Raw genomic sequence first — 12,854 nt, 5'->3', positions numbered from 1 at the left:
TACCACTGCTTATATGCACATACGTATATATACACATACAGGTACTTTTTTTTTGTACCTTGGGCAATGGAGGATTAAGGCCCCCTTTTATCAAGCTGCGTTAGGGTTAGCCACTGCGGTAAAAGCTCCAACACTCATAGGAATTCTATGAATGGCTTCCAATGCAAGCATGAATACTATTCAAATTTTACTGACTAATATTCAAAGCCCTGAATGGCGACGGCCCAACCGGCTTGGTTAGTGCATTGGGTGGTGACAACCTTCTCCCCAGCGGGCCCTCTATAGCTTGAGGGTCCCCTTCTGGACTTTTATCAACCTAGGCAACTGCCTAACAGTGCCAGTAAAGATAAGAGAGGCAGTCTTTCCAAAACAAACACATAGAATGGCTTTGAAACAAAAATAAAGGTTTTATTCAGGCCATCGGCCAGGTAAGTTTCAACCCTTTGGTTATAGTTCTTGTATACTTCACAAGCAAGATTCCTGAAATACATTCAATTCAATAACCCAGGGTTTCTGCCCTGGGAACAATCTTTGCATAAGCAAATATTTTTATAATTCCAACCTCCAGTTTGCTGCACTGGCATGGCCAAAAAAGATGGAAAAACAAAACAACAAAAAGAACTAAAAAATGAAGATTTCACTAACACAGATGAAACCTTGGTTATGCTTCCTAACAAGTTTTAAGGACTGTACTGACAAGTTAATTTTGTCCAGGTAGTTTCTCTTAACTTTTCTCATACAATCCTTTAGCAGACTTATATTGGAGATAAACAGAGTTAAGCAGTTCCTTAAGAGACAGTGAATCAAGTGAGTTTACCAACCTATATAACATAGCCTTGAAACATCCAGCTTGCAGCTCTAACTCTGCTTGCAGAAGCCGTGTGAACCTCACTAAGTTAATCTCAGCTGCACGCAACACACTAATCAGCCCCAACATGGGAAAGGGCTACAGAATGCAATGACAGACAAAAATTCAAAACGTTTTCTCTGCTCAGAAACACTCTTCAAAAAGGATTGTGCTATCACACACAGTAAACCAGAACCACATAGCAGCAAGCAGGAAAGTTAAGGGCAAATCTAAACTTACAGTTTTAGTTGATTTGCAAGGCTTCAGCTGATTCCTGAGACTCTAGTATGCCTGTACTAATTTCCATAGCTTCAGGCTGTGGGAGAGACTCTGATCCTGTACAGAAAGGAGAGTCTCCTGCCTCTTGCATGTCCCAGTCAGAAGGGAGATCTCTGGAAGGGGACTCAAGCTGAACTTCAGCTGAGCTCCTGGGCTGTCTGTGCTCAGACCAGTATCTCTTCCTTCCCCTCCATGGTCTGGTATCTCCTTTTCTTTCCCTCCCTCCCATGGACTTGGAATATCTTGTTCCTCTCCCTTTTCCTTCTCCCTCCTTCCCTCTGTCCCCAAATGGGTGCAGCAGCATCATTTCTCTCCCTCCTCCCCTGTGCAGCAGCAGCATTTCTTCCCCTTTCCCCGTGCAGCAGCATTTCTCCCCCCCCTGTGCAGCAGCAGCATTTCTCCCCCTTCAGCAGTATTTCTCCCCTTCCCTGTGCAGCAGCAGCATGTCTCCCCCTTCCCTGTGTAGCAGCAGCATTTCTTCCCACTCTCCCCTTCCCTGTGTAGGTGCAGCATTCCTCCCCCTTCCCTGTGCCGCCGCAGCAGCATTTATCCCCCTCCCCCCCTTCCCTATGTATCAGAGAGAAGGTTTCCGACACAGCAGCAGATCACACAAGGTACTAGTGACCTAGATTGGCTGCCTTGAGGACAGGCTACTGGGCTAGATGGATCATTGGTCTGATCCAGTAAGGCTATTCTGATCTGTATTTAATGCTCAATAAGAAAGAATGAGAATTTTATATGCAATACAATAGGATACTGGAAGTCAGTGCTGGTGTCCGGCTTCCCCCTGGCCTCCCGCGCACCATTTACCTAATATCAGCAGCCTGCAGAGAAGATCGCCGGTGCTAGCAATCTTTGCAAGCAGCCATAGGTCTTCGGAGCTGTTTCCTCTGCCACAGTTCCGCCCCTCCTCTGACATCAGAGGCAGGATCGCGACAGAGGAAACAGCTCTGAAGACCTATGGCAGCTTGCAAAAATTGCTAGCACCGGCGATCTTCTCTGCAGGCTGCTGATATTAGGTAAACGGTGTGCGGGAGGCAAGGGGGAACACGCAGGCCTTCCAGGTGAGAGGGGGGTTGCGCAGTCCTTCAGGGGGACAGGCCTTCAGGGGTGGTGGCACATGCCTTCAGGGATTGTGGCACAGGCCTTCAGGGGGGACAGGCAGACCGTCAGGGGTGAGGTGCAGGCCTTCGGAGAGGGGTGCAGGCCTTCTGAGGGTGGTACAAGCTTTCAGGGGGGACAGGCAAGCCTTCAGGGGTGGGATGCAGGGCTTCGGGGGGTGAAGGCCTTCAGCGGGGACAGACCTTCAGAGGAGGGGGGCCCTGGTGTAGAAGTACATGGAGGGAGGGAGAGAAGGGGGTTCAAAGAGACGTGCATATGCCAGACTTTGGGGGAGGGGGGAAAGAAATAATGGGTTTAAAAATAGGAGAGGGAGAGAAATGGTGGACAATGGGATTTAGGGAGGGAAGGAACAGAAAGGGAAATATGTTGGACACAAGCGATTGTGTGGAGGGGGGATAGAGATAATGGAAAGGAGGGTAGTTGGGAAAAGAAAGGGAGATATGGTGTACCCTGGGGTGGTGGGGAAGGAGGGAGAGATGCTGGATGAAAGGGTAGTTGAAAAAAGGTGGATCTGTGGATGGAGACAAAAAAAAGGAAAGATGCCAGACCGCCGGGGGAGGGAAGGGAAATGGAAGGGGATGACAGAGATAGAAGATGGATGGTTAGCACAGAGAAAGAAGAAAGGAGATCATGGCAAGCAAGTTATAAGGAGACAACCAGAGCCTGGGACCAACAAGATTTGAATAATGACCAGACAACAAAAGGTAGAGACAATAATTTTATTTTCTGTTTTGTGATTACAATATGTCAGATTTGAAATGTGAATCCTGCCAGAGCTGGTGTTAAACCGCAAACATGAGCTAGGATTTAACAGAGAGGAAAAGTCTTTTTTGTTCATTTATTTTGTTTACAGCACAGCGCCAGTGTGGTTAGGAGAAGGCAAAGGGGGTGAAGAGGCTATAAATTAAACCCACCAGGATGTTTGAAAAAACCCCAAAACAAAACACCCAATTGGGGAGGAAAATCGAATTGATTCAATAGGCTGAATCAAATGAAATCAAATTTTTTTTTCCTGAATCAGGCAGCAGTAGTATGACCACTCAACTTGCATATGGCCAAAATTTATGTATCTTTTTTTTATTATTGATATTTAATTGATATTTGTTACATATATAACAACAAATTAGGAAATAAAGTTGAAAAAAAACCCCTAAAACAAAGGAGAAATAAATGTAGAAGTTACACTTTTAGACTTTACAAAATTTCAAGTCCACATCATTAAGCCGGATATTACTAAAAACTCAAACAATAAGCCCTTATCCATTTATCACTAATTCTCTTCAACCACTAAATTGGTATCTAAAACTTTCAACACAGGTTTATCTTTAAAAAAAATTTCCAATTGTGATGGGTCAACAAAAACAAATTTGTCATTTACATGAGTATTGAGACACTTACATGGGAATTTAAGGAAGAAAGTTGCTCCCACTGCCAAAACTCTAGGCTTAAGTAGTAGGAACTGTTTCCTCCTAGATTGCGTCTGTCTGGACACATCAGGAAAAAATTAACTGTACAGAACAAAGCTTGTTTTTTCATAAAGTACAATTTAAGGATAAGTTGCTTTTCTATTTCCGATTTAAATGTAACCAACAAAATAGCCCTTTTTGCTATGAAATCTTTTGAAGATTCCAGAAACTGGGAAATATTTAAACTATCTGGAGGAACCAGTTTATCTATCTCTCCTTCTTCTCTAAGCTCTTTAGTTCTCCCTGGAATGTAATATAAGTTATCTGGTGTAAATGAATCCACCTGCGTGTACAGTACTCCCCCGGTCATTTGCAGTTGGCGATTCGCGGTCCCAGTCATTCACGGTATTTTCTGACCGCGAATGACCGGGCAGGAGAGGCAGGAGAGAGCAGCCGGAGCACAGCGGTATGCTCCGACCGCCTCTCATATACATTTTCAGGAGTTCTAATGGAGCACGCGCAGACCCTGACAGTAGTGACAGGAGAAGCAGCCTCCTGTCACTGCTGTCAGGGCTTCTGCTGGCTTTTTTTTCCATTTTTTTAAATAGGCCGCAAAATATCAGGCCTATTTAAAAAAATGGAGAAAAAAAAAGGCCTCCCCACAGGCACGGCCCGACACCACTGTACTTAAAAGTTGGTTGCAGGAGGGTGCTCAGTCCCTCATGCTCCATAGGCCTTCCTCCTGCACATGCTCCAGGATCGCTCTCTAGCAATCTGTGCCATGGGTGGGGGGCGTGTCAATGATCATCTCCATTTGCATGCAGACCTTTTGTAAATTCTTCGGCTTGCATGCAATCGGGAACGGATCGGAGACAGAATCAGGGGTTAGTGAATCTAGCCCTTTGTCCTTGGGAAGCAAATCTTTACTTGGCTCCATTATCATTTGGACAAGAGTCAAGGATTGCACTCCTATAGACACAGTGTCTTTGAATTGAGTCCATATTCACAAAAGATGCTTTAAACTGTATGGGAGGTGATACTGTCCCAACTTCAGGGACAGAGTCCACTTTCCTATTTAGATTCAAGGATGGTTGAAGAGGAGGTGAAAGTTCACCCGAGGACAAATAGACAGAAGATGGTAAATTTACCTTGTCTTCCGAAGCAGGTAGAGTTAGGGGCCGAAGATGACAATCCAATGGCCTCGAAGGCAGCGAAGATGAGACAATCTTCACATTCTAGGAAAACAATGATAATACCCTGCCCTCTGCTCATCAGGGGCTCAAAAGGGGCATGTCCTGCCCCTTCAGACTTGTGGCCCCAGGCTCGTGAACATGGGCCACATACTGCAGCTCAGTGATCTTTAAATAAGTCCATGTAGGACCTCTGACCCAGTAAGGCTGGTATCTGCGGGGGGTGCCTGCTCCGATATTACCTCGGCTGTCCCAGCTCCAAGTGGCTCTCCAAACAGTAGCTCATTGATCTTTAAATAAATCTCGGTAGGACCTCTGACCTGGTAAGGTAGGTAACTGCGAGGGATGCCTGCTCCGATGTTGTCTTGGCGGTACCAGCTTCAAGCAGTTCTCCAAACCGCTGCTGAGTGATCTTTAAATAAGTCTCGGTAGGACCTCTGACACGGTAAGGCAGGTAGCTGCGGGGGTGCCTGTTCCGATGTTGTCTCGACTGTCCCAGGTCCAAGCAGCTCTCCAAACCATGGCTCAGTGATCTTTAAATAAGTCCTGGTAGGACTTCTGACCTAGTATGGCAGGTGCCTGCTCTGATGTTGTCCCGGCTGACCCAGCTCCAAGCGGCTCCATAATTTATGTATCTTAAATGGGATGGATTTGAGGTAGGGTGGGAAGGGGGTAGTGGTGTGTGATGAGGGCTTTCAGTGAATCCCCAGCTCTATAGTCCTGTTTGTATTTTTTCTTGATGCAGTTTGATTTGTTGAGTAGGCAACCTGCTCAACCAATCAAACTGCATCAAATAAAATGTAAACAAACAAACAAAAAAGCAAGGCTTTTGGACTGGGGATTCTCTGAACTCCCTGAAGGCCCTGACAGTACTGATCCAAATTTGATTGAATGAGCAGCATCTGCCTGTTGCCTGCTCAACCAATCAAATTCAGAGCAGTGTCTTCCTCAGGGCCTTTAGGGGATGGGGTGAATCCCCTGAAGGCCTTGACCGCACGCCACTGGAGGTGAGGAGGGAGCAGAAACATGGAAAGTGGTGATATTTAGCTGCTATTTATGTGTGTTTATATATGTTATTGGCACAGCTTGATTAGGAGCCTCAATTGAATCCTATTTCCCAACTTTTTTGAAGCACACTGCTCTCTCCCCTCCTATTGTTTTTTCAATAGGAGGGGAGAGAGCAGTGTTTAATATGTTTTGTCAGGTTAGTTCTATTCGTTTGTTTTGTTTCCCCCAGAAATTTGTAATTTTATTGTTTGTACATCGCTTAGAATTTTGAATAAGCGATTAAACAAATTTATAATAAACTTGAAACTTGATAAGTGCTGATGCACAAATTGCAATGAAAAAAATCCCTAAAAAAGTTATGCATGGCACCTATATGGGTACCTCTGCTAACTATGTGTATATCATTATATATGGATATCTTATTTGTATAAAGTCATGCGTTAACTTTTGTGCTGAAAATGTACCACCTAGTGTTTCTCTCACTTGGACCTTTCATGTTTTCTTCCTCTTCTACTGCAGCTTTCATTAAGTATTGAAATTTAATCCTTGATGATCTTTATCTTCCTTTTGTTTTAACCTCTCTTGAGATTGTTAACCAATCCAGTCCTTCGTTTCCGGAAATGGAACACATTTAATATCTCTATTCGCAGCAAGCACATTAGAAACTGTAATTACTCTTGGTTTCATTTCCAAAGTATTCATACTTTCTCCAGGGACCTTTTAGAGAACTTTCTAAAGAACAATGTTTCATTTGAAAGGAATCTCTGCAATGAGAGGTCATAGGATGAAGTTAAGAGGTGATAGGCTCCGGCGAAATCTAAGGAAATACTTTTTTACAGAAAGGGTGGAAGATGCATGGAACAGTCTCCCAGAAGAGGTGGCGGAGACAGAGACTGTGCTTGAATTCAAGAGGGCCTGGGATAGGTGGGATCTCTCAGAGTGAGAAAGAGATAATGGTTACTGCAGATGGGCAGACTAGATGGGCCATTTGGCCTTTATCTGCCATCATGTTTCTAAGAAATAAATCCTCTGCTCTACTTCTCTCTCTTATTAGACGGAAGGAAATTTACATCTCATTCATTAGGCCTCTCAAATTGTCCTGTACCATTTTGTTTTGATTCTTTGGACCAGGAATAGCTCTAAGGCAGGGGTTCTCAATCCAGTACTCAGGATATACTCAGCCTGTCAGGTTTTTAGGATAACCACAATGAATATGGTGAGATTATTTACACACAATGGAGGCAGTACCTGCAAGCTTATCTCATGCATATTTATTGTGAATAACTTGAAAAACAGACTGTCTTGGTGTATCCTGAGGACTGGCCCTGGGTGAACATCATCATTCCTTGGTGTGTTAGTGGGGTGTAAAATTTATGAATGCAAGTTTTCTCTAATCCATCTCCATGAAATTAGAATGACAAAGCTGGGGGGAGGGGAAAAGCGATTACTTCTTCCCCTTGACTCACTTTCTCATAATGCTATCTCTTTTCCTCCTCAAGTATCAAGCTTATTTTAATCTTGATATACCACACATCAGATGTCTGAACGGCTTCCAACTAGACAATTAAAAAAAAAAAGAGTTAGAAACACTGAGACAATAAAATAACCTCTTGGAACCGCTTGGAAAGGACAGGAAAAGGTAAAGAACAAAAGGATAATGGAGCAGAAATACATTTTGATAGGAAAGAAAACAAAGGTAAAATAACAAAAGGATAGAGGGGAAGGTTAAAAAATAGGCTGGTATAAAAAAAATTGTAATCGCCTCTTATAGTATGTTATAAGCATCTTTAAATAGGAAAGCTTTAAGATTAGATTTAAATCTATCTATAGAGGTTTCGTGGCGAAGATAAGATAGGAGAGCCAGTGGCGTAGTAAGGGGTGGGGGGAGCGTGCAGAGCGGTCCACCCAGTACGCCGTCTTGGTGGGGGCACTGGCACCTGTCTTCACCCCCTGTTCCTTCCCCCCTCCCACTACCATGCACACATGCCCCTTCCCTTCCCCCGTACCTCTTTAACGTTCCCGGCGTGAGCAACAACCCCAATCTGCTGCTCGCGCCAGAGTTGGCTCTTCCTCTGATATCACTTCAAGGTCCCGCATCTGGGAAGTGACGTCAGAGGAAGAGCTGATGGTGCGAGCAACAGGTTGGGGGTTGCTGCTCACGCTGGGAACATTAAAGAGGTATGGGGGAAGGGACAGGGTGCATATTCGCGGCAGGAGGGAGTGGGGAAGGGGGCAGAGAAGAGGTTGAGGGAGGGGCGCCCTCCCCCAAGTGACTCTCACCCTTGCTATGCCACTAGGATGAGCACTCCTCCTATCTCAGCAACCATACATTCCTGAGTCTGAGGCTGAATCATAGCATTGATCCTGTGTTTCCAGTGGTGTCTCTAAAGAGAAGCATTTGGAGGGCAAGCTAGGTATGCAAGCCAAAGTAGCCTTTGCACACATCATGCCCTCCCCAGTATGATCCCTGACAATTCCTTTAAAATAGCTATAAAAGACATGATAGGAAATAGTCTCAAATAGATCGACTTTTTTTTACTGCATCAAGATTTACTAATACTAGAGGACACTCAATGATGTTACAGAGTAATATTTTTTAAAACCAATAGGAGGAAATATTTTTTCACTCAGAGAATAGGTATCTACAGCTTCGAGCCCTATCCATTCACCAGCAGCGTTGCCTGTTTCCATACATAGGCCGAAGTTTCCTCGATCCTCGAGACCTGCTTCCAAGCACTTCTCTCGTTGCCAATCAAGGCTTTCATCGAGACATCCATCGAAGCGCAGATCTTCTAAAGAACAGCCTTCTTCATCTGGTCCTCATTCCAGACCTTCCAATTCTTCGAGGCCCCAACTCCTCGCTCCAGGTCACCGCTTCCGGACCCTGAGGAGTCAGCTACTTTTATTACCTCCTCCAAGTCTCCATATTGTTTGGATTGTCATTTCTCCAGAGAGGCTTCACATTTGTTCTTCGCTCGAGGCACCTCAAGGTCATTGAGCTCCTCTCGAGGCAAGGCCTTGGCGGATCAGCTGATGATCTGGAAATTCAGTTTGATGCTGGTTCTAAATTCTCTAAGGAGTATTTCGAGGTCATGCATATCCCTCAACCTCCTGCAGAGTCACTTAAGCTTCCTCTTAACAAGCTTTTATCTCAAACTTTCAAACATTGTCTGGAGACTCCTTATGGTATACCTGCTCTTCCAGGCAAATTGGCCTCGAGGTACGGGTTTGAGAATTCACAATTCTCTCCCCAATCCCTCCTTCTGGAGTCCTTTTTTGTAAGGAACCCATCATTCCAAGGTCTATGCTACTGTTCCTTCTGGAAAGCAGGATAAGACTATGTACAAGTTTGGCCGCCATTTATATCAAGTTCCTTATTGATCTTCCAGGTTTTCTGAAGAACCTGGATTTACTTAGACATTTCAAGTTCTAAGACATCACTACTATTCTGTCACAACTCAGATTGCATCTTCTCCAGTCATCTTATGATGCCTTTGAATTGTCGGCTAGGGCCACTGTTTTTTCTGTAGCACTGCGCCGCTTGGCCTTACTTCGCACCATTGCCATGGATCCTTATCTTCAGGACCGTTTGGCTAACATTCCTTGTCAGGGCAATGGCCTCTTTGATGAATCCATAGAGGCTACAACTAAGAAGTTGTCAGATCATGAAATATCTTTTGTTTCCATTGTCAGACCAAAGCCAAAGTCAGCTCCTACAAAACCTTCACACCCTACTATGGTTTTCCATGCTCCAAAGCAGCTGCTTATACTCGAGCCCCTTACAGGGAACCGCAGCAACAGAAGCAACAGAAACCTCAGCCTTCTGCTGCACCTAAGGTTTTGCAGCTTTTTTGACTGTCTAACAGAGCATAACCTCCATTCCTCTGCCTCTGTCCTTCCATCCCACAATAATCAGGGATGGAAACTCTTCATTTCACTCAGGTTCCACCAGAGCTTTCTCCAAGAGAGTATTCTTCCTATCCATCCCAGACCGACCTTCTTCTTCATGAACCTCATACTCTGCTTCGTCTCCATGCCATCGAGGAAGTTCCCCTAGAACAGCAGAGCAGGGGTTTTTACTCCTGTTACTTTCTAGTTCCGAAGAAGACAGGCGATCTGAGACCCATTTTAAATATAGATCAGAACGATTGGTTATGTTCTCTATATCTCCAGGAGGTTTCTACTCGCATCCGACCTCCCATCAGTATCTCAGATTTTGGGTGGGATATCTGCATTATAACTACAGAGTGCTACCCTTTGGCTTGGATTCATCTCCCAGAGTATTCACCAGGTGCCTGGTGGTGGTAGCAGCAGCTCTAAGGAACCATAGTCTCCAGGTGTTTTCCTGCCTAGACAACTGGCTCATCAAAGATTCAACATCTCAGGGGGTTATTGTAGCAACCCAACGGACTACGTGGTTCCTAAAGAGTTTGGGATTCAAAATCAACTTTCCTAAATCCCAACTTCAGCCCTCTCAGAATCTACAGTTCATTGGAGCTGTTCTGGAAACTATTCAAATCAGAGCATTCCTTCTGCAACAACGTCTGGAAGCTCTCCTTCAACTCTGTCATGCAGTGTCTTCCCGCTCTTCAATCTCGGCGAGACACATGATGGTACTACTAGGTCACATGGCCTCCACAGTATACATAACTTCTTTTGCCAGCCTTCACCTCAGAATTCCTCAGTGGACCCTGGCATCTCAGAGGACGCAGGTTTGCAACCCACTTTCTCAACACATTGCAGTCACTCCTTCATTGAGACAGTCTCTCCACTGGTGGATGCTCTCTTCCAATCTCTCCAGAGGCTTGCTGTTTCAAACGCCCCCTTATCAGAAGGTCCTCACAACAGATTCCTCGACCAGTACGGATCGTCAGTGTCACATCAATCTGTTGGAACTCAGAGCGATTTTCAAGGTTTCTCAAAGCTTTTCAACATTTTCTTCAAGATCAGGTAGTCCTCATTCGGATGGACAACCAAGTCGCCATGTATTATGTCAACAAACAGGGAGGGACGGGATTATCTTCCCTTTGTTAAGAAGCTCTGAAGGTTTGGGACTGGGCAATCCGCCACACCACCTTCCTCAAAGCTGTCTACATCCAAGGGGCAAAAAATTGCTTGGCGGACTAATTGAGTCATCTTCTACAACCTCACAAATGGATACTCCATTCCTCGCCTCTAAATCACATTTTTTCATAGTGGGGAACGCCTCAGATAGATCTCTTTGCTGCTCCCCACAACCAAGAACTGCCTCAGTTCTGCTCCAGGATCTATACTCCTCATCGCCCGAGACAGATGCTTTTCTTCTGGAATGGACGAATCTCTTCCTGTATGCATTCTCAGAGTCGGCGAACCTCAGCGTGCTCTTCTTTTTGCCGGTGGTTGGTATGTGACGTTTGTTCTGCTTAAATGTAAGTAATGTGAAATTGAATAGATAAGGGGATTGCACTTAACAGCTCTGTCCCTAACATTGTTTTTGTGTGTGTTTGGTATTTCAGCTTCCCCATGTCGTCTTGATAAAGATTATCGAAACGCGTTGGCGTTTTGGGGATTGTTTGCTACGTTATGCAAAAAGCTAAGTAAAGTTCTTTCACATCAGATATGTATAATATATATAAAAAATTTCACTATTAAATAAGTAACAAAAAATTTTTTTTACAAAAGAACCAAAAAAATGAACAAAACAGGAGGTGGAGGCACCGTTGGGTAAATGAGGAGTTTTCCCTACAGACATAGTTTGTTTGTTGGGCGGTCTGATACCCGTTACAGGTCTTTCTACACTCTTGATTTTGCGACTCTGTATTTTGTGTTTTGGACATTGTTTGATATTATTAAGTGTTCTTTGAAGTGGATATGTCCTGGGATAAAGCACAGTTACTTACCGTAACAGGGGTTATCCAGGGACAGCAGGCAGCTATTCTCACAACCCACCCATCTCCCCTGGTTGGCTTCTCTGCTAGCTATCTAAACTGAGGAGATTCGCCCTGTGCTGGGTGGGAAGGCACTCGTGCATGCGCGGTGCGGCTGATTCGAAACTTCTAGTTTCTACAAGCAAGTCTGCTTGTGAGGCTTTCGCATTGGCGCTCCGTTGGTGACGTCACCCATATGTGAGAATAGCTGCCTGCTATCCCTGGATAACCCCTGTTACGATAAGTAACTGTGCCTTATGGCTGACCCCATGACACATTGGTAGAGCTCCTTTCTTGCTCTTATGCAAATGCTTGCTGTGTGTCACAATCCTATTTTTCCGTGAAGCTGCATTTGTTTGTGAGTATAGGAATGACTGTTTTGAGCAGCCTACAAAATTAAAACCAACACTGAAGAAGTCAACATCAAAGGAGAAATGGTGCCCCCACTGGATTATTAGAGATAAGTGAATTTTTTATTTCTGTTTTGATTGCTCACCTACCCTCCCCACCCCTTATCACACAGTCCAGCCCTGCTGTGGAGTGACTCAAAGGTACACTAAAATGGCTCTGGAGTTACTTCCCTTTGCATTTCAAGCCTGCTCTCAGGCTGGCAGCTGATTTAAAAACATAAGGGAGAAGAGGAACAAGGTGCCAAAACTTTCAGACTTGCGGGGTATCGGGTGGGGAAGTTACTGGCAGATTTTGGGAGAAGGGGACCATTACTGGCAGATACTGGAAAGCAGGTGGGAGAAGAGACTGATTGTGGCTGATGCTGGAAGACAAGAGATGATGCTACTGGCTAGAAAGGAAGAGAGGGTCAGTGCTAGCAGATGTTGGGGGAAGGGAGAAGAGGACAGATACTATGAGGGAGGAGGAGATGAAAGGATATGTGCAGGAGAAAGTGGAGACAGAGGGAGAGAGATGCTGGGGGAAGGAAAGGCAAGGTAAATGAAAACTGGAGAAGGATGTAGGTGGGTGGATACTGGAGAAGAGGATACAAAAGTGTGAGGAAAGATGCAGAAGGATAGATGCTAATAGGAGCGGAAAGGAAACAGGAGGTTATATAATGGAGACATGAGGATGGAGAAAATATGGG

This window comes from Geotrypetes seraphini, chromosome 7 (genome assembly GCF_902459505.1).
Source record: "Geotrypetes seraphini chromosome 7, aGeoSer1.1, whole genome shotgun sequence".
In the NCBI taxonomy this organism is placed as follows: domain Eukaryota; kingdom Metazoa; phylum Chordata; class Amphibia; order Gymnophiona; family Dermophiidae; genus Geotrypetes; species Geotrypetes seraphini.
Note: the sequence above shows the minus strand (reverse complement) of the source record.